At 40.1% G+C, this 18,657-nt stretch overlaps 1 long non-coding RNA gene across 1 annotated transcript; it reads left to right on the top strand.

Annotated features, from left to right (window-relative positions):
* The first annotated feature begins 3,421 nt into the window (after window positions 1-3,421).
* On the top strand, window positions 3,422-9,909 carry LOC147151783 (uncharacterized). The gene is made up of 3 exons (XR_015083358.1): window positions 3,422-3,557; window positions 7,930-8,069; window positions 9,839-9,909. It is a non-coding gene; the product is annotated as an uncharacterized LOC147151783 (long non-coding RNA).
* The last annotated feature ends 8,748 nt before the right edge of the window (window positions 9,910-18,657 follow it).

Below are 18,657 nucleotides of genomic sequence, written 5' to 3'. Positions count from 1 at the left end.
ATCCACCTTGTTAGCAGAACTCCGACGATGGAAAAAAGATGAGACAGAAGATGACGGTGGTTACATTACGAGCGTCTGGCAGAAGGCTCTGCTAACGCAGCTCTCCGAGCGCACAAACACAACAGAACCTCAGTCAAACACAATTATGGCTATTGAATGTTTTTAGAATCGATTATGCTATCAATTATTCCATTGATTAATCAAATAGGAATACATTATATTCTGCATTAAAGTGTATAACAAAATGATTTTTTCTTGATTACTGTTTCATACCTATCAAGTTGTACACTTTCCGCGTAATTTGTACAGGTGGAAGGACCTTTTCAACCATGTAGACCGTACATCGCTGATTTCCGTCCACGTGGCAGCAGCCATTTTAAAAATAATGTGTAATCTGTAAGACTGAATACAGATATGTAAAGGCAAATTACAACTTTCGTAAAATTCAGTACACCACGGGATTGACATGTTTGCTGTTTAGTAATCAATTCTTATTTGGTATTGTTTTCCAAAGTAAAAGCAGATATTTAAAAATGTCTTATATTTTCATTAAAGAAAAAGATGATCAGAACAGAAATCAGAATACTTAAAGAGACACTTGGGTGAGCTTAACAGTGGCACTTATATAATTGGTTTGCATGTAAAAATGACATCAGAACTAAAATGCCCACCTCAAAAGACTCTGTAGTGAGTTAGGGCTTTTTTTGTGATTACGTTTACAACAAATTTCCCTGCCCCAAAAAGGGGCGTGGCTTATGTTATGTTTTCGGTCTCAGCTGTCCACGTCATGGGAGGGAGCCAAGCGTGATAATATTGCTCGCTTTGTCAGTTCTGTTGTCTAAAACGGTGACCGATCGGCACCAAAATGCAAATGCACATTACTAATCTTGTCCACTTCAACCTGTGAAAGTGTGAAAGTGTTCTGCACAATAGTTTGGATTTATTGACATAAAACGTGATCTCATCATGATCACCTCCACAAAATCCAAAATACCGTGGCGATTGCTCCACCACAAGAGCATGAATGCGCACATGAACCCCGACTGGTTATATTTCGGAAATTTAGCGACGGTAAACTCGTGTCAACTCTCAGGAGAGAGACGGCGGCTTGCAGCAGCAGCAGGCAGATTAGAGCTTTACGCCCCCCCTTCACTCCCTGGCTAAAGGTAGGATAATGGGCCGGCTAATAGCAACAACTAGCTTCTGGTCGTTAAAACAAAAGGTGTTAGCACAACAACATCAGCTCCTTACTCTGTTGTGTCCAGCCTGCGTTCATCTTCAATTCGCGGGGTTGCCTCCCAAGCAGTCGCGTGCATTGTCAGACAGAGAGCCGCCAGAGAGTAAGGTAAGCCCTCATCGAACAAGCGTCAATGTTCAGCGAACAAAAAGTTCCAGCGAGGCTGACTCCACAACCAAGTGTGGCCGCATTGGAACGTACCTTTTCAGCTGTTTACGTTCCAAATTGGACGCCGTGTTGTTGGTCGAGAAAATGGGGCCATTACTCATCCAAATAAATGCGCGTATATCATTTCCACTTGAGTCTCTGTAAATATCCCGACTGTTGTTAAATGCCTCACTCGTCCTAACCGTGATCAGCAAAGAAGCAGTGTTTTTGTTTTTTAAGCAAAGAAACAGTGTGCGCTGGTCCCAGCCTATGTAGCTCTGCTCACTTCCACATTCCCTCATTTTCATGAGTCAGGCACGGAGAGGTTAATCCTTTTGATATGTTGAAGTGGGCATTAGTAGAGATGTCCACATACATTTTGGTGCCAATTGATCGACATTTTTGGACGTTATAAGCAATGAAAGTACAATGATTTCCAATGGACAGTTTGGAATCGGTTACTCCCGTGACTCCGGCCGAACACGGATCGAACGGTAGGGGGCAACAAATCTCTGAACACAAAAAAATGCATCAAAAGATATATACAGACAATATAACAATACTCGCAGGCTTATCTTTATCCTTTGAAAAAAATGACTAATATGACAGCAGTTTACTGGGTCACTTAGAGTAGTAGTGAAAGTCTTCTTTATTTGTGTCTTTAAGACTGTATTATACTACCCACAAGGCAGAAAGAGTTTGAAAAATAAACTCTGAAGTGTGTCCCCAACAACAATATTGTGTGATTTAATATGCGATTATTCTTTCAAGGTCCTCCTCCGATGTATTTTTCAAAATATACAAGCAATAAATTAATCTGTATTACAATAAACAACATCAGACTTATTACAGTATACATATAAGTTTTGGTCTTATTGTTTAGGCTTATGCAAAAAAATAAAGGCAAATGAACCATGAATTAATATGAATGGGTTTTTTATCCACTTCACTTAGAGTTGTTAATATACTAAACACTTTGACTACAATGTCACTACAAAACCTTGTGTGGCGTAAACTGAAAAGCTTAGTTTGACTGATGAGGCATAGCATTTGGGTTGACCACATTTGATTTGTGAACATGGAAATGTACGCAAATCATATGTTTGGTGCATGATATAGTGAATTCCTCACAGCATAACGCAACAGCAGAGCTAACTGTTTCTGCAGGGTTGACATATGGTATGGAGTGCTATAGGGGGGCAGAGCAGCCTGTTCAGCATGTACTGTACATGCTTGGAGTGATGTACTTCAGCACCAACTTGCACACAAACTGTGCATAGCCATGCGGAGATTATGGATGACTATCTTAAACTGGTAGAAACAACATAATATAGAGCATAGGTGTCAAACTCAAGGCCCGGGGGCGACCACAATTTATGTGGACTGCGACGGCAAATCATGCGTGTCAACTTCACATTTCTTGCAAATTGTTTTCACATTTAACAACACTGAGATTTGAGATACAGCAATGTGTTATTTATTGTTACCAATCCTCCTCTTCAAAATACATTGAAAAATAATTGAACAAACAATTACTTACCGGTTTCTAATTTCAGAATTAGCTATCCATCAATTTGTTGTGTAAATGCGATCATACATTTATATGGGTTCACAGTCATAACGGACCACCATAACTACAATGTGGCCCCGCGCAAAAAAATATTTGACACCCCTGATATAGAGAATGTCTACGTTTGACCAGACCTGACTTTGTTACTGTACTTGAGTAGTTTTCTCCAGTACTTGGTAATTCACAGAGTATATATTTTTTAGAATATTATTTACTTTTATCTGTTACATTTTAACACCAGTATCCATATTTTTTACGCAATACATTTTCAAAACGTTACTTTTGTTTTATGCATGACAATTAAAAAAAACAAATTAGAGCACTATTCGTGGCTCCGCTGATCATATGAAGGCCTACACACATTCCCGGACATCGAAGCTTGTGATTGGCTCCATCTCAAGCTATGACATCACCCAAAAAGATACTATGCTACCCGCTATAGAAGATAATTTAATAGGAAGGTGAGAAGATGTAAAAGGATCGACGATGTGGAGTGTGTTGATGAACAATTCTTGGCGAATGTATTGTGTCCTGTGTAAACCTAAAGTCCATGAGCTTGCCGCCTACAAGAATTCCCCATCCGGTCTGAGAAAACATGTTGAGGTAAAGCTAAATGATTACCCTTTCGTTAGCTTGGCCCTGGCGTTACTTTAGCCTAACATGCTGTATTAATGTGGTAGACCATTTGGTTCCATCAGTTTGTTCTCAGGAAGACCTTGAAATTTTGAAGTTTGACAACTAAAAAAAAACAATACAGTCAGTTTAAAGGGTGTTAAGTGAGGACTTTTCAAATTTAATAGCCTTCAAATACTATGACATGAGGAGGAAACAGCCGCCAAAAGTACTTTTTACTTTTACTCATGAAGTAAAATTCATAAACTCGTATTAAAACCCTATTTACATGGCCGGTGTGTGTTATAAGCACTGAAATGGAGGGGAAAGGACATATTAAGCTCATTGAGATAGCAGTTAGCAGCATCTTAAACTAACAAGTGCACACCCGCACACACACACACAAGGTCGCTTAGGCTTCTCTCTGCATTAACATTGTAATCCTGCTAAAAAAATATATATATATATATCCATTTTTTTTTACTAAATGCACCTGTAATCTATAGCTATCTATAACTCTAAAGTACAGAATCAACAGGTGGTTTTGTATTGTAATTCTGTAACTCTGTTGCATGTATTCCACTACTCCTCAAGGCTGGTAGCAACACATACAAACTAAGCATACAACAATACTTGACAGGCATGTATTGTAAACTCTCTGCTCTGTGAGAGCAATAAATAAACTCACTTGTGGACCTTGCCTGCCTTTTCTTCTTGCTATTAATTATGCTGCCTGCGTCTCTTCCAGAAGACCTCGGTGCTGCCCGGCATGTCGTGGCCCAACGTGGTACTATACTGAATGTTAATTTGGATGCCAAAATAAGTTGGTTTCCTAAAGTCGCTGGTGGGCCTCGGCCGTATAGGGTGAGCAGGTCAGACGGCTGTATAAAGAGCTCAAAGTAAAGCCTTCGCATCAAGAGGAGTCATTTGGAGTGGTCTGGGCATCTGCTGCCTTTTGGGTGCCTCCCATTGGAGGTGTTCCGGTCACGGCGAGTGGTAGCCCACGAGCAGAACATGCTGGAGGGATTATATAACTAATCTATGGCTGGAATCACTTTGTGTGTGATTAGGGGTTTGGTGGGGGGGCATCCAAAGTCTGCTAAAAAACGAGAGTCAATTAAAATTTAATTGACAATTCTAGCTACAAGATGTATTAGTCATAAACTTTTTTTTTTACATTATGTCCATTTTTTTATTGTGTGCAATGAATTTACAGTACTGTGCAATTTTAGGCCAACAAATAAGTTTGGTTGTGTTTTAGAAATGTTACATTGACAGTACGTATTGTTCTATATTTTCTCACCACAAAAACACTAACTAAATTCAATTCAATTACAACTCTTCTGATGTGTTGTTGTTCTTTTAATTAAAGAAAACAACAGATTAAATGGGGTCAGTATAAAAAAAAAAAAATGTGATCAAATGCTGTCAGGCATAAATTAATCAGTAAATTGTAAAAACATAAATAAATAAACATAACTAAATCAATAAATGTCTGTTAATGAGTACGACATTTTGTGATTAATGAGCAGGATGACTCAACCACTGAATAAATATGCATATATCTTCAAATGTATAAAATGTAAATATAATTATTAAGTTGCTTCCAATGATAGTGTGGTGTGCTGTAATTGTGTCTCGGATTGTCTGTAACTTGTTTGATCAAATGATCTTGCTAATCTAAATCTTTTGGTAATTTTTTATCATTTTTACAAAAATATCTGATTAAATAACATGAACATGTTCTCTACGATTAGAAGAACATTTGAAAGAGCAAATCCCAAAAAATGTATTTAGTTTTGAAAACTTAAAGTACAAAAATTGAGAAATCAAAAATCAAAATACATTCTGGTTTGGACCATACTTGCATCTTTCATACGCAATTAATTGCTGCAAGCCACCCTCCAAATACACATCCTTGTCAATTATTACACATTGACGACATTTCAAACTGGCTCTTTTGATCACCGCTAGCACGTGTCCTGTCATATTTGAACTCCGATGGTTGATAATGTTTCGTGTTGAGATGATATCGCTGCTAATAATGCTACATAACAGAGCAGCTCTCATTTGCAAACATACCTGTCCTTGAGATCTCTGTTACTTCCCTGCTGGTATCCATAGAAACTTGAAAGGTTGTGTGTTTGTGTGTGCGCGCAAGGATGAGCGATGCATCAGGTATAATGGTGCATTCACCTTACAGCAGTGGTGTCAAACTCATTTTTGTCGGGGGCCACATCATAGATTTGGGGTCCCTTGGAAGGCCGTTACAACTGCGCGAACCCAAATAAATGTATGATTGACTAATATTAACACACATACACAATAAATTGATGGATAACTACTTTTGAAATCACAAGCCAGTAAATACAATGTTCAACAATTTTTCAATTTATAAGGAGGGATCGGCAACAAATGCTTGCAATTTCTCATATGTACTGTGAAAAGCGAAGACAAATTTGAAAGAAACATGTCAAGTCAACACACATGATTTGCCTTCGCGGGCAACATAAAATGATGCCGCGGGCCAGATCTAGCCCCCGGGCCTTGGGTTTGACACCTGTGCCTTACAGAGTTCACTTTTTCGCATTTTACGGTTGTGAATGTGTGAATCCATGATAAAATGTGGCGATACAGTATGCGGCTATTCAGCAGTAAAATGCTTTCATGGTCAACCCCTCTCAGGAGAACTTTAACCAACTAAGTATTTAACACCAATGTCAAATATCAAGCACATAAGGGGCCTTAATCAGCCTCTGCAATAGCAATGATGCATTTACATGCGAGAGAAGTCAGGTTACTGTGAATTTTTAATGGAGTCTGTGTTTGAAATTTTGAACCGGCCCAAATTGATTCATGATTTTTTAATCGGGCCCGCTGATGCTTCCAGATTTCCTGATCAGGCTACGCCAACAGCAGGGTGACAGAAATCACAAGGTCATGACTCATGACCATTTTATTTAGTTTGATTTTCATAAGTACTTTGGGATGATGAATGCATTGCTTGCAACTGGAGGATGGCGAGTGAAGTTCTTTGAAGTCTTTCCTAGTATGTTCAAAGTTGTCGTGCTAACTTCCACAAGAATTCAGAGCAAAACAATAACTGTTAAATCACCCAGAATGATTTCTCCTACTAGTGAGCTCTTGTTTTAAGAATTAGTAAATGGGGGAAATGATTCATTGTCTCCCATGGGAAAAGAGCAGATGTTCTGCCAGATGGAAAAACTATTACTAGTACACAAAGACTTTTGCTGTGAAACATTAATTTGGTGATCTTTAGTACAGCAAGTAATGCAATAGGCATTTTTATTACAATGGTTACTTGAATCATGGTGAACATCATAAGGCAGCAGAGATATTATCAATGGAGACATTTATGTCAGCCCACCTGGGTTGAACCCACAAAACTGTGAAACCAGAATGTTGAAACATGAATGTAAATTACAGTGGTAAATGTTATTCAGCCGCCGAATGCTAGATTAGGTCCATGTGCCCAATGTAATGGTCACTTGAAATTGACAGACGTGAACAATTATATTTGGACTTGTTTTTTGAGTTTCCAGTAGTGGGGAACCACAGTTGTGTAACCTAACAAATCGGACCCATGCGCCAATCAGAAACTGAACCCGATCCTTTATTTGCACCTTAAACCCAACCCTTACAAAAACTCATACTCTATAACTCTACCCTATCCTAATCCTAACCCTAATTGTATCCCATCACAAACCCTAAAATTACATGAATCCTTTCCCCAACATACAAAAGATGGCCCTGAGTCCTAACCGTTGCCCTTAAAAGAAACTGCGATTGTGTTGACATTTTTTTATTTTTTTTTATTTTTTATAGTTTTGTTACAAACAACCAAATAAATAAATCTAGAAAAGATGTCGTTACAAAAACCCAAACAAAAAAACCTAACCACCACACTGACCCAACTGAGGTTTAAAGTTTCTGGATTGGGGGTTCAGACAAAGCTCCTAACCCAAATGATGTACCCAAATTTAACACATAAAATCACTCCTAACCAAAATCCTAACCTAAATTATAATATTATCTAAATCCTAACCTAAACACAGATATATTTTATTGATGTACATTCCAGCCTTACCCCAATCATAAATCAAACCGAATCACTAACCTAAACCCTAACTCCTCCCTAACTCAATACCCAAATGTCCAAATCCCAACCCCTAATCCCAAAACGAAACCTAATCCTAATTTAAACCCAAATGTCAAACAATCGAAACTGGGCAAAAGTTGATGCCATTTTCCCCCAGGCCTCCTAAAACGTGGGCCATCAATCCCAAGACAAAACCTTCATACAGTCAAAATTACTGAGATTTACTGCTTTTTTTGTAAACAGAAATTTGCTTGTTGAAGAGTGGTCCATGACAAGTCACCACAAGAGGACTTCAGGCTGCAGAATTTGCATCTCTCCTTGGTACAATAAATCACAAACCAGGAAAGTCAGCATGCAGATATTGCCTCATGAAAGACGTTCAGGTGTCCATCCTCTCTTCTCTCCTGCATGCCCGCTCTTAATTTATATTACAGGCGTAGAGCAGTCTCTCCTCGGCTAAAGGTCTTCTCAAAGGCCCCGGGGGCCGCGGCTCACCCTGCACGTAATTATTTATGAACAAAGTAAGCAGGCTTTGGAGTGTAGACAGGAAGATTACATGTAACAAATATATATATATGAAATATTTTAGAGAGTGTCTGATTGTCTCCATCGCAGCTCCGGAAAACTGTTTATACATACGTGTTGATATATAATGTTAAGACAAAACTCTACCTACACGCAGGTAAGCCAGGGGGTAAAGGTCGTCTGATGCCACAATTTTAACATCCTTCAACTGCAGTTGTTAGGCACTGACTGAGAGATCCACATTGACATTAGCCAACTTTTAGGAAAGTTGCTTTATCTTGTGTAACTTGCATTAAAAATCACTTAATGGAGGAACTGAATACAAAGACATTGAACAAGATCTTGAAAAGTGGAACAAACGTGCTTGTAGCAATAACGATAAAGGCATTGAAAGGTGGAATTTGCAGTGATTAAAAAAAAAAAAAACAGAAAAATGCCTTTTGTGCTTTAGGTTAAAATTGTCTGTATGGCCTAACAGAAGAATATTATTTATATTATCCCTCTAAATGTTTTTTTTATTTCTTAACGACTTATGTCTTGACGGAGGAGTTAAAAACGGCATGACTGAGGGATACGTCAATCATTTGCTCACGCACATTGCCGCTCAGAGTCTCGTGGGGACACAGACACTCTAGCAAAAGAGACTCTTATAGTTTCTTGGACAGTTATGTAACTCCAGTTAGCAAAAAAAAAGTTCAAAAGAAGGAATTGGAAGGCTCTCTGCTTCATGTCAAGGGATATAATGTTGGAGTTAGAGATGCCGGTGTGATAATTTCCATCGGGTTGTCACGTTAATTAACTCATTCACTGCCATTGACGAATTTACTTTTCATAGTCAAGCCATTTAATCCCAGGAATTTATTTATATTTTTTTCCTTTTTTTTCTCCCCAAACGTTAGTGTAAAAGAGGCTTTGAAAATGTCTGGCAGTGAATAAGTTAATCGCCTTTGTTATGTTTTAATTGTACATTCCAAAATTAAATATACATCAAACCGGTAACGTTTCATTTTTGGCGATACTCCATCATGAACGAGTCATACTGGCAATGTAGCTGCCTCAGCGTCCTGCTGTGCACGTGCGTTAGTGAGCTGGGCGCGTTTCTTTGGGCAGAGACGGAGGGCAGGGTGAAATGAGGCCACATTCGGAGCTTGCTAGCAGCTTCAAGACTACACAGTAAATTTTGCAGAGCTGGGCATCGGCTTTCCGCCCCCGGTTTCCGTCCTGCATATTCAATCGACCCACGTTGTCCCAGTCAATCGGAGTCAGCCAACCAGCATGGAGAATGGACTTAACTGATACCGCGTCACATGCAGGTGCCACACTCCAGACACACAGTCGAGTAAGGAAACAATAAAAAAATAAAAGGGTGTGGTGTACCTTGCGGTCCACAGACGGGCCGGGACCACATGGGTCAATTGAATATGCAGGACTGAAACCCGGGGATGGAGGGCCGATGCCCAGCTCTGAAATAAATGTTACTTCGTTTACACACTAAGAAATTAAGGTGCCTGCACAGCCAAATTTGGCACAGTCTAGAGTCCTAATGATGTTTCATTAAAAAGGAAGTAGGAATAGAACATTTTTCACCTGTGATTATGTTGATATTGGTATTATTTCGTTCATATAGAGATCACCGCCGGGGGCTGTCAGACTGCATTGCAGGAGAAGATGCCTCACAAACATATGAATGTAGGCAAAGACAACAGAGCCATCTATCATCTGCCGCCTCGACAGGTCACTCAGTAACATGCATCTGTCAACATTTATGCCATTCTGCTTCACGGTTGAGTGTACAACATGAAAAGTAAAATCTTCCCTTTCTGTGAGAACTCAAGCATAGGGTCAGACTCAAGTCTCATCGGCCCAGAGCATGAAGTCAAAGCTGGATGGAGAGTAAAGAGCCCACTATGGTTGTGTAACAGAGCAAAGCTGTTCATAAACATTCACTGTCATTGATGCACAGAAATGTGGTCGTTATAGAAGACGACAGACACCTTTCCTTTCACTGCCCATGTGAAATGGATGGAACATTCACCTGAGAGAAAATTGTATATTTTAGTTGCTGGAGTCAATTTCGCCAAGACTGCAACCAGCTAAAATAACAAATGACACAGGGAGCAGTTGAGGTCCACTACAAAATTACCGTCACTTTCCAAAGAAGTCATTAAGTGTCCATCTGTGTGTCTGTGTCTGTTGTTCAGGAAATACCAGAGCTGGGCATTTGTCTATGCTTTAGTCCGTCTATGAGTTGCCATTTATATTTCAGACCCGCCCGGTCGGTCTGAGTAATGGACTTCACAGGTACCGTGTCACAGGCACGCGCCCCACTCCTGACACGCAGCCAAACAAAGAAAAAAATAAAACAGTTTTGTATACCTTTCGGTCCCACCGATGCAATGACATGGGCCCCATTTTGTTTTTAGAGTGGTGCCCAATATGTCTATTTGTTTTACTCATTTGCTATCTTGTGCATTTAATAATAGCGTTACGTGATGGAGATGCTAGCTTGTGCATTTAATATTAGCGTTACGCGGCGGAGACAACTTGGCTTCCCGGGGGGTGCTGAGGCGTTGCCACGGCCCGGCGGTTGGGGACTCCTGGTCTAGGGGTTATAGACGAATAGACGATGCCCAGCTGTGGTATGATTTGAGTAACAAATTTGAGAGTTACAAGCAAGGTCACAGAAGTAATTAAACTCATCTCAACGCACCATTGTATTTTTTTATTTAAAAACAGACTTCCGTATAACCAATAATAACATTTCAATAATCAGTTACCATAACTTGAAGAAAATTAAATGCTCTCAAAAACCGCCCGGTATGAAGTAATATATGTTGACAGAAAAAAAAACAAGCATGATTTAGAGCTTAATTTGATATGTTTAATCTCGGCTATATTTCAGTTTTTACATTGTTCCTTAACATTTAATGAACAGCGTTGCTGGTTTATTCCTGCTCTCATGGTCTGTGAGAACCGTAACCATTCTTAAAAAAAAAAAAAAAACCTTACTAGTGGCTTAATAAAAAGAATGAGTAATAGACTGTCAGGAAGTCCAATATTTTCAGGTGAAATCTATTCGGCAAAATGACAGTTAATTTTGGGAGGCAATCTGGGAGTTTAGAGCGTCTTGCAGAAATTAACCAACATTTAATAGGGTTTTTTTGGAAGTAGTTTCAACGCTTGTAGAGGGTTCCTGCTAGTTCAGGCCTGAATGAGCTGCTGCTATAAGCAAAATACAAATGAAACACCATTAAAAGGTTCACTCATTTGTCTGATTACAACAGACTACGGCTGAACAATTTTCAAAAAATAATCTAATTGTGACTTGTTTTCCTCAATATTGCAATTGTGATTTAATATGTGATTTTTTATTTTTTTTTTCAAAATACTCTTATTGTGCATTTTTTATCGAATAAGATTTTGACGAATAAGTACATAAAGAAATTAATAAATAAATAAATTGTAGATGAAACCTACCTACGGACTGACTAAAATGACGCCGTGTTTTGTTTTGTTTTTGCCAAATAGCTGCATACTGAAATACCATACGCCATCATACTTTGTCTGTGAATGACTAAATGATAGGCGCATGGCTCAACTACAAGAAGTTAGTGGCCTCAGACAGAGATGCTATATGCTATCAAGCCAGTACCACCCAACAGCCTTTGATGGACTGAAGGTGCTCAACTGACAAGTTTAGTGGCTCAAGTCACAATCTCATCAATACTGGCAAAAGCCTCCACAGCAAGGTCTCATGACAACAGAGTCATCATGTGATCTGTGCCACAAGACGTGGAGACTTTTTTCCCAGAATACTCAGGGGCTCCCACGCCAGCTGCATCATTATCTATTCTCACCTCTCAGCTCTTTTTCCATCTCACACAATAAATTCCACTCTCAGCAAATTATTTGTTGATTCCCCCCTCGACAAAGTTGGTTTAACATATTTATGCGGAATACACAGCACAACAATTTTCAACTAATATACCGTATCTAAGACGTGCACTCTTAAACTCTGCTGGGCCAAGTGCTGGAGTCAAGACGACACAAACCGTACAGCGTTGTGGTAAGACGGTGCCAACGGCGGCCGTCAACGCCTATACATGATAGACAGTGGGGGGAGGGTGGTTCGTACGTAGAACGTCACACTACGAAAGTTAATTGGCAACGGGGGCGGGGTGGGGGCGGCCGTCACACGGTTCTACCGGCCCGGAAGTAGACCGGCCACGCAGGAAAATAAACGCATTTTTCCGTAATTCCCGATGGTCAGCAGGCACCCGATGGTCAGCAGGCACCTGCTGGCGTGTCACAGTACAGCAAGTGAGGACAGAAGTAACTTTTTGGAAGAAGTAACTTGTAACTATAAATAATTACTTTTTTTTAAGTAACATGCTCAATGCTGCACGTTACACTAGTGCAATTAAAGAGCCATTTGAACCCGTTTCATAAAAGAAACCATGGGAGCCACAAACCCTTTAGACACAAAAATGAAGATCAATATTCTTTTGCTTTTTCCTTGATTTGTGTTACAGACACGTTGAACGGGATGGTCCGTTCGAAGTGATATGTCAGTGCATCCATTTTGGTTGTGGCCATTGTATTTGGCATCAAATCTGCAAATAATATTTGTAAAATTCAGTTAGAATGACAATGCAATCAAACACGTTAGCGTACTCAAGAAGGCGTCTGTATATGTATTGTGAATGTTGTCTATGATAATACTAGCCAGCTGGTGTCGCAAAGGGAACCATTCAAGACTCTTTACTAGGAGCAGCAGTGCCACGCGATTATATCCGAATATATGGAGCAAAGTAAGTCCGTTCGGGACCTCGTCCCTCCATCCTTATTCATAAAAATGATCATCCTCCGACCCCGTCCATCCTCGTCCTTTTAAAGCGGTTCCATCCTTACGTCTGACCCCACCCACCAAAAAAAAAAGAAAGCATTTGTGCATGACGCCGCGGGAGAGATGCTAACGGCAGAGGTTTGTTTAAAACTATTCAAACCCGCTTACTTTATGGGCACCCACTTCTGGTTAACGGTGTGACAAACCGCTTACCACCACACGTTGTATGTGTGTAATGAGACGAAGTGAGCGAGTCGAGAGTTGTAATGTAACTGCTTTATTTAACAGCGGTCCTTGTTTATATGTCAGTGCAGCGGACGTGAGGGAGGTCAGTCTCCGAACGGATGGGCCGAGACGCCCGCTGCATGGTCCAAGTTGCGTTCGATCGCGGCGATTTGAACACATATAAACTTAAACTTAAAAGAGACTGGATTACTGACCCGCAAGCACAACACATTGTGATGTACATTCATCTTGTTCACTACCTCATTTTACACCCAAGCTCATCCTGTGAATTGAAGGACATCCAGAATTATAAAAGTATGGAGACATATTTGTGTCCAGCTGCATTCGTGAGGTAAGTGTTTACAATTTCCATCATGGCGACCAGAAGGGTCTGAGAGCAAAAGTGCTTCATTGTCAGAGCCTCTCTTAGCGGGCCAACCACCAACACAAGCACACACGATACGTGCTCAACATTAAGTCACTTTTTTGGTTAGATCATTTTGAAATCGGCCTACCCAGCTTAAAATACAGCCCAGACCGGCATGGGTTTGCTTTGTTTTCGCGCTGGTCTCATGTCTACGAGCGAGGCAACTACAAGCGCACACTATACATGCTTGACATTAAATCACATTTCTAGTCAGATCATTTTGTAATCGTCCTACCCATCTTAAAAAACAGCATAGGCTGGCATGGTTTTATTTTGTTTTCGTGCTGGTCTCAACAGCTACGAGCAGGGCAAGTAGAAAGGCCAACACGAACAAGCTATGCTACCAGACAGTTACAGTTTTTTTTTGTTTTTTTTTAGCAGGGTAGTCTAATGATATAAAAATACTAACGAAGAAGAGAACTAAGAGTGATCGTATTTCAGAAGAGAATATTTTACCTGTGACAAAGTGATCCGAGCAAATTCGAACATAGTCGGTGTTCAGAAGGTTGGCTCTGTTTATTGCAGCCAGCTTCTGTCATCTGCATCTTTCACTTTTTTTCTATACATGAAATCCCTGATTGGTGATCACTTTCAGCAGTCTGTAGAATCCTTTTCAACCTTTTTTTAGCCTCGTTTTGTACAGCCAACAACAACACAGGTAGCAGGCATGGCAAACGTCCTTCCTGCTTCGCTGAATTGAAACAAATGAAGCGATAGCAGAGCAAGCCATCCAAAATGTATGCGGGGCCAGTGCATTATGGGAATCTAAAAGCTCAAAAGCCTCAAAAGAATGCCTCCTCCTCCTCCTTCTTCTCTTCGTGCAAGCATGGGTTTTATTTGTTGTTGTTTTTGTTTTTTTTAAACTTTTTGCAGACCGGATGTGTGCAGTGCACAACGTTCCCGCCAGGGCATTCCCAATGCAAGTAAGTATGCGCAGTTGGGTAACTAGTGGCGTGTTTGGGGGCACTTTTTGTAGTTTGTCCATTGTGCCAAGTAGGTTGATATTAACTTTTGGCCACCTCGCAACCATGTCACATGCATGAGGGACGATTAGTGAGACGGACTAAAATCCACCTCCGCTCTTGTTTAGTCCATCCCTTTTTCAAAACTTGTCATCCCCCGTCCTCTGTCCCAAAAATGGGCATCTGTGTGGGACGGAGGGGCGAACCATTTCTTCCCCGGGATGGAATGCCCAACACTGCTGTTAGGTATTATTAATAAATGGGGCCCCCCTTTAGGCTGGGCTCTGGCGACGGGTCTGGTGGTACAGAGGCGCCTTGTGTTTAACGTGACGCTCGAAACTCAGATCACTTATATCTCAAATCATCTCTCACCATTGAAATGAATTTAAATGCCATTAATCCGTTCCAGCCTACACCAAAAAACAAACAAATTGCAATGTTTTTTTAAATGACAAATATAACACCCTTTATCAGTGTACTACAAAAACATTCAGTAATGACAGAATTAAATCAAATTAGAAAGAGTTCAATAAAAAAGAATTAAACTTTTTATCAATAGAATGGTCGTTGTGCCGCTGCCTGCCTTGGCCACCTGGCGGCAGTATAAGACTTTTTCAAGAATATTCGTGGTTAAGCACCCACGGATTCACCTATTCGTTGATTTTTTTTTTCTAGTTTTGAAAAAAATATTTAAACTACTTTTGTTTGTTTTATTGTGGGGGGAGTTGTGGAGATATTTTTCGCGGATCCAGCCACCATTATATGTCGAAGTGTATCCCCCATTTTATCATGAATGTTTTGGGTTTGGTAACAAAAAGACTGGGAGAATCCTCAGGAACTGAGTCATACAAAACCAGACTGACGCAGACTATTGCAGTACCATGTGGACTACGTTTATTTACTGTACTACTACTACCACTAATAATAATAATAATAATAATAATAATAACAACAATAACAATAATATTTGCAATGAACTGTACTCTGCATTAGATATCGAACAGCAAAACCTAATTTAACAGCATTCCTCAGAGCGCCATCTGCTGGATTTTGCAGGGCCCAAATAAAAAGTCCCCACTGCACAAAGGTGAGGCAGACACACACACATCCGCTTACTTGCCTTGAGGACTGCTGCAGGACATAATGAGCCGAGTGGGATGCGAATGAAGCACTGCAGACTGCATAATGAAATGGAAGAAATGGAAGCAGCGACCAGCAGCTGTCATTTGCGCGCCTCTCAGATGGCTGTGCTCAATCGAGATCGATATTCCAAAACACTTCCCGGGTCTCTGCGGCCCTAGCATTAAAATTCTTCCTGGGTGATCTGAGGGCACACGGACAGGGCCTTCACACCTGGCATGAGAATGAATCTCTGCCTGCGTGTCCTCTGACCGCTGATCAGCTCTCATTAGCCTGCTCCCTATGCAAACATACACTATTTGTGCCTGCAATGTGTAAATACTGTTTATTCTTGCAGAAGCCACACTACAAACAAGGCCTTCATTGGACTGTTTCTCTACAGCTAATCAGGGTCACAGAAAGCTGGAGTCGATCCCAGACGACTTCAAGTTCAAGGCAGATCCCACCCTAGCCTGGGCTTGTTGCCAGTCAATCACAAGGCACATATAGAGACAGGCAACCTTTCAGACTCACATTCACACCACTATCAAGTGGAATTTTGAACCCGCGCTGCCTGCACGGAAGTCAGGCGAAAGAACCGTTTCATCATGAGTGTCTTCAACATTTGTTGAAGGAAACAAATGAAATGAAAATGAAATAAAAGTGTCAAACCTATTTGGAAAAATACATTTTTTGTGCAATTAAAGGGTCATTTTTACATCCAACCACGCTTAGCCTCTTCTGGGTCGCAGGGAGCTAGAGAAGATTGCAGCTAACTTTGGGCAAGAGCCCAACTACAACTTGCACTGGTCACCAGTCAAACAAAGGGAGACTTGCGAGGGTTACTTAATTAATGTAAATATGGTCAAGTAGCATTTAGCTGTTATGCCGCAAATAAATGGAATAAGCTACCAACAGAAGTGTGAATGTTTTTAAGTCCAGGTTAAAAACAATGTTTTTCTTTCTCAGGCTCATGATTGAGCTCATTTTAAGCATGTTTTAAAATTGTTGTTTGTTTTTCAACACCTGTATGTTCTTTTAATAATTTTAGTAATCTATCTTTTATTTCTGAACTTTGTTGTTTTAATCAAGTAAGCACACTGAGTTATGAATGAAACGACTCGAACTATATAAAAAAATAAAATAAAAAGCTGCCTTGCCTTGCATTATTTTAAAAATGTATTTCAATGAGGTTTCTAGTTACCTGGTAGAAAATAACGACTGTTATGTAATCCAAGTCCCATAACATTAAAATCATGTAACTTCAGTATAGGGCTGCTCAATTAAGCGATTTTGACCCGTAACTGAATTTTCTGGATAAATCGATGTCAAAAACGTTCAATCGGCACGTTCGATTTGTTATTCTTGGTGTATCTAAGCCACCGTAGTTTCCTCTGCATTTCCGCTTCCTCCCACGAGCGCGCAGTCCGAAACAATGACAACATCCATAGCTATACCGGCGATTCTGCTATTTGCTCAGGCAAGTGAGCGTTTGGTTAATAAATCGGACAAAAATAGATCTGTAGTGTAGTGTGTGCCCCACATGTACAATACAACCCGTGAGCAAGTAACTCAACGTCTGAAAGTCGTCCCTTTCTTTTCTCCTCTACAACGGACCTTTGGTCCAGCCGGACTATGCATCCGTACTTAAGCTTGACAGTGCATTGTATTATTGAGTGACAGCTTTGCACTAATCATTGATTTATGTTTAAGTAAGACCAGGGAGAAAGGTGAAAGGCTAGTCACTAGCTGGTTGGCAAAATGACTTGCTGACAGACTGTTTGGTTTACAGACTTGACTGTCTACCTTCTCTCATGTTGATGATTTCGTTTCAGATGGTATATGCACTTTCTTCTTTCATTATTGGTTTGATTAAGAACATATCTGAAATCTATTGAGTAAGTAAAATGCTGTTAATTCCAATGGATTGTTCTGTGTGTATTAAGTTAAATTGACTGGCATTTTGAGTTCAAAGAAAGCAAAATTAAGTTTAAATAAAAGACATTCAAAATACTTCATTTTTCATTATTTTTCATTTTAAAAAGAAATCGTAATCGTAAAATCGGGTTTGAGAGAAAATAATCGGGATTTTCTTATTAGGCAGAATCGAACAGCCCTACTTCAGAACATTCAGTTGCTTTTGGATTAGGCAAATGTGCTGGAAAAAAAGACAAATAAAGATTGATAAATAATACATTTACAGTGCATTTGTCAGGTGTTTTTCTGTTTTTTAAATGTTTAATATCTGTTCTTTTTGGAAGGTTGGAGGAAGTCAGAGCACCCATGATTCAAACTCAGATGTGCTTACCACTAGTCCACCATACTGCCTAGTTTCATTCACAGTAGTGTCTTTTAAACCTATCCGCATAACCCAGTGTGTGTTATACATCACAAGGCAGGGGCCGATTACCAGTTTGACAGTTACAGTGGCTTTAAAAAGTGAAGGTTTCAATTACCACTAAAGCTCTCCGTCACCTGTAATGAGCTCTACTTTTGCTTTTTGAGGGGACTTGTAAGTAGCTGCGATATGATTGGCTGCTTGCAGAGATCACTTAAAGAGTTGCCTCTTTGAAGTTAATTGCGAGAGGCCAGCCACTTCTTATTCCCTCCTTCTCAACTGAGCAGAGAAGGGAGGGATGAACAGTTACAGGTAGAGAAAGTGAGAAGAAGGACAGAGGGAGAAAATAGAGAACAAGTGTACTAACTCCAACATACTAATGAATGCCTTTCTTCTATCTTCGATTAATGTGCATTGTCCTTTGAAAAAAAAAATGCCAGCAGGTGTCAGTTTGCCTCCGAGAACAACATAAACAGCTAAAAATAGCTCACCAGTGATGGGACACTGTGACTTAATCAGAAGGATTAAA

Source organism: Filicampus tigris, chromosome 2 (genome assembly GCF_054856515.1).
Source record: "Filicampus tigris isolate MCC_2025a chromosome 2, RoL_Ftig_1.0, whole genome shotgun sequence".
Lineage (NCBI taxonomy): Eukaryota > Metazoa > Chordata > Actinopteri > Syngnathiformes > Syngnathidae > Filicampus > Filicampus tigris.
The sequence above is the reverse complement of the archived record's forward strand: the minus strand, read 5'-3'. Positions and strand labels throughout refer to the sequence as shown.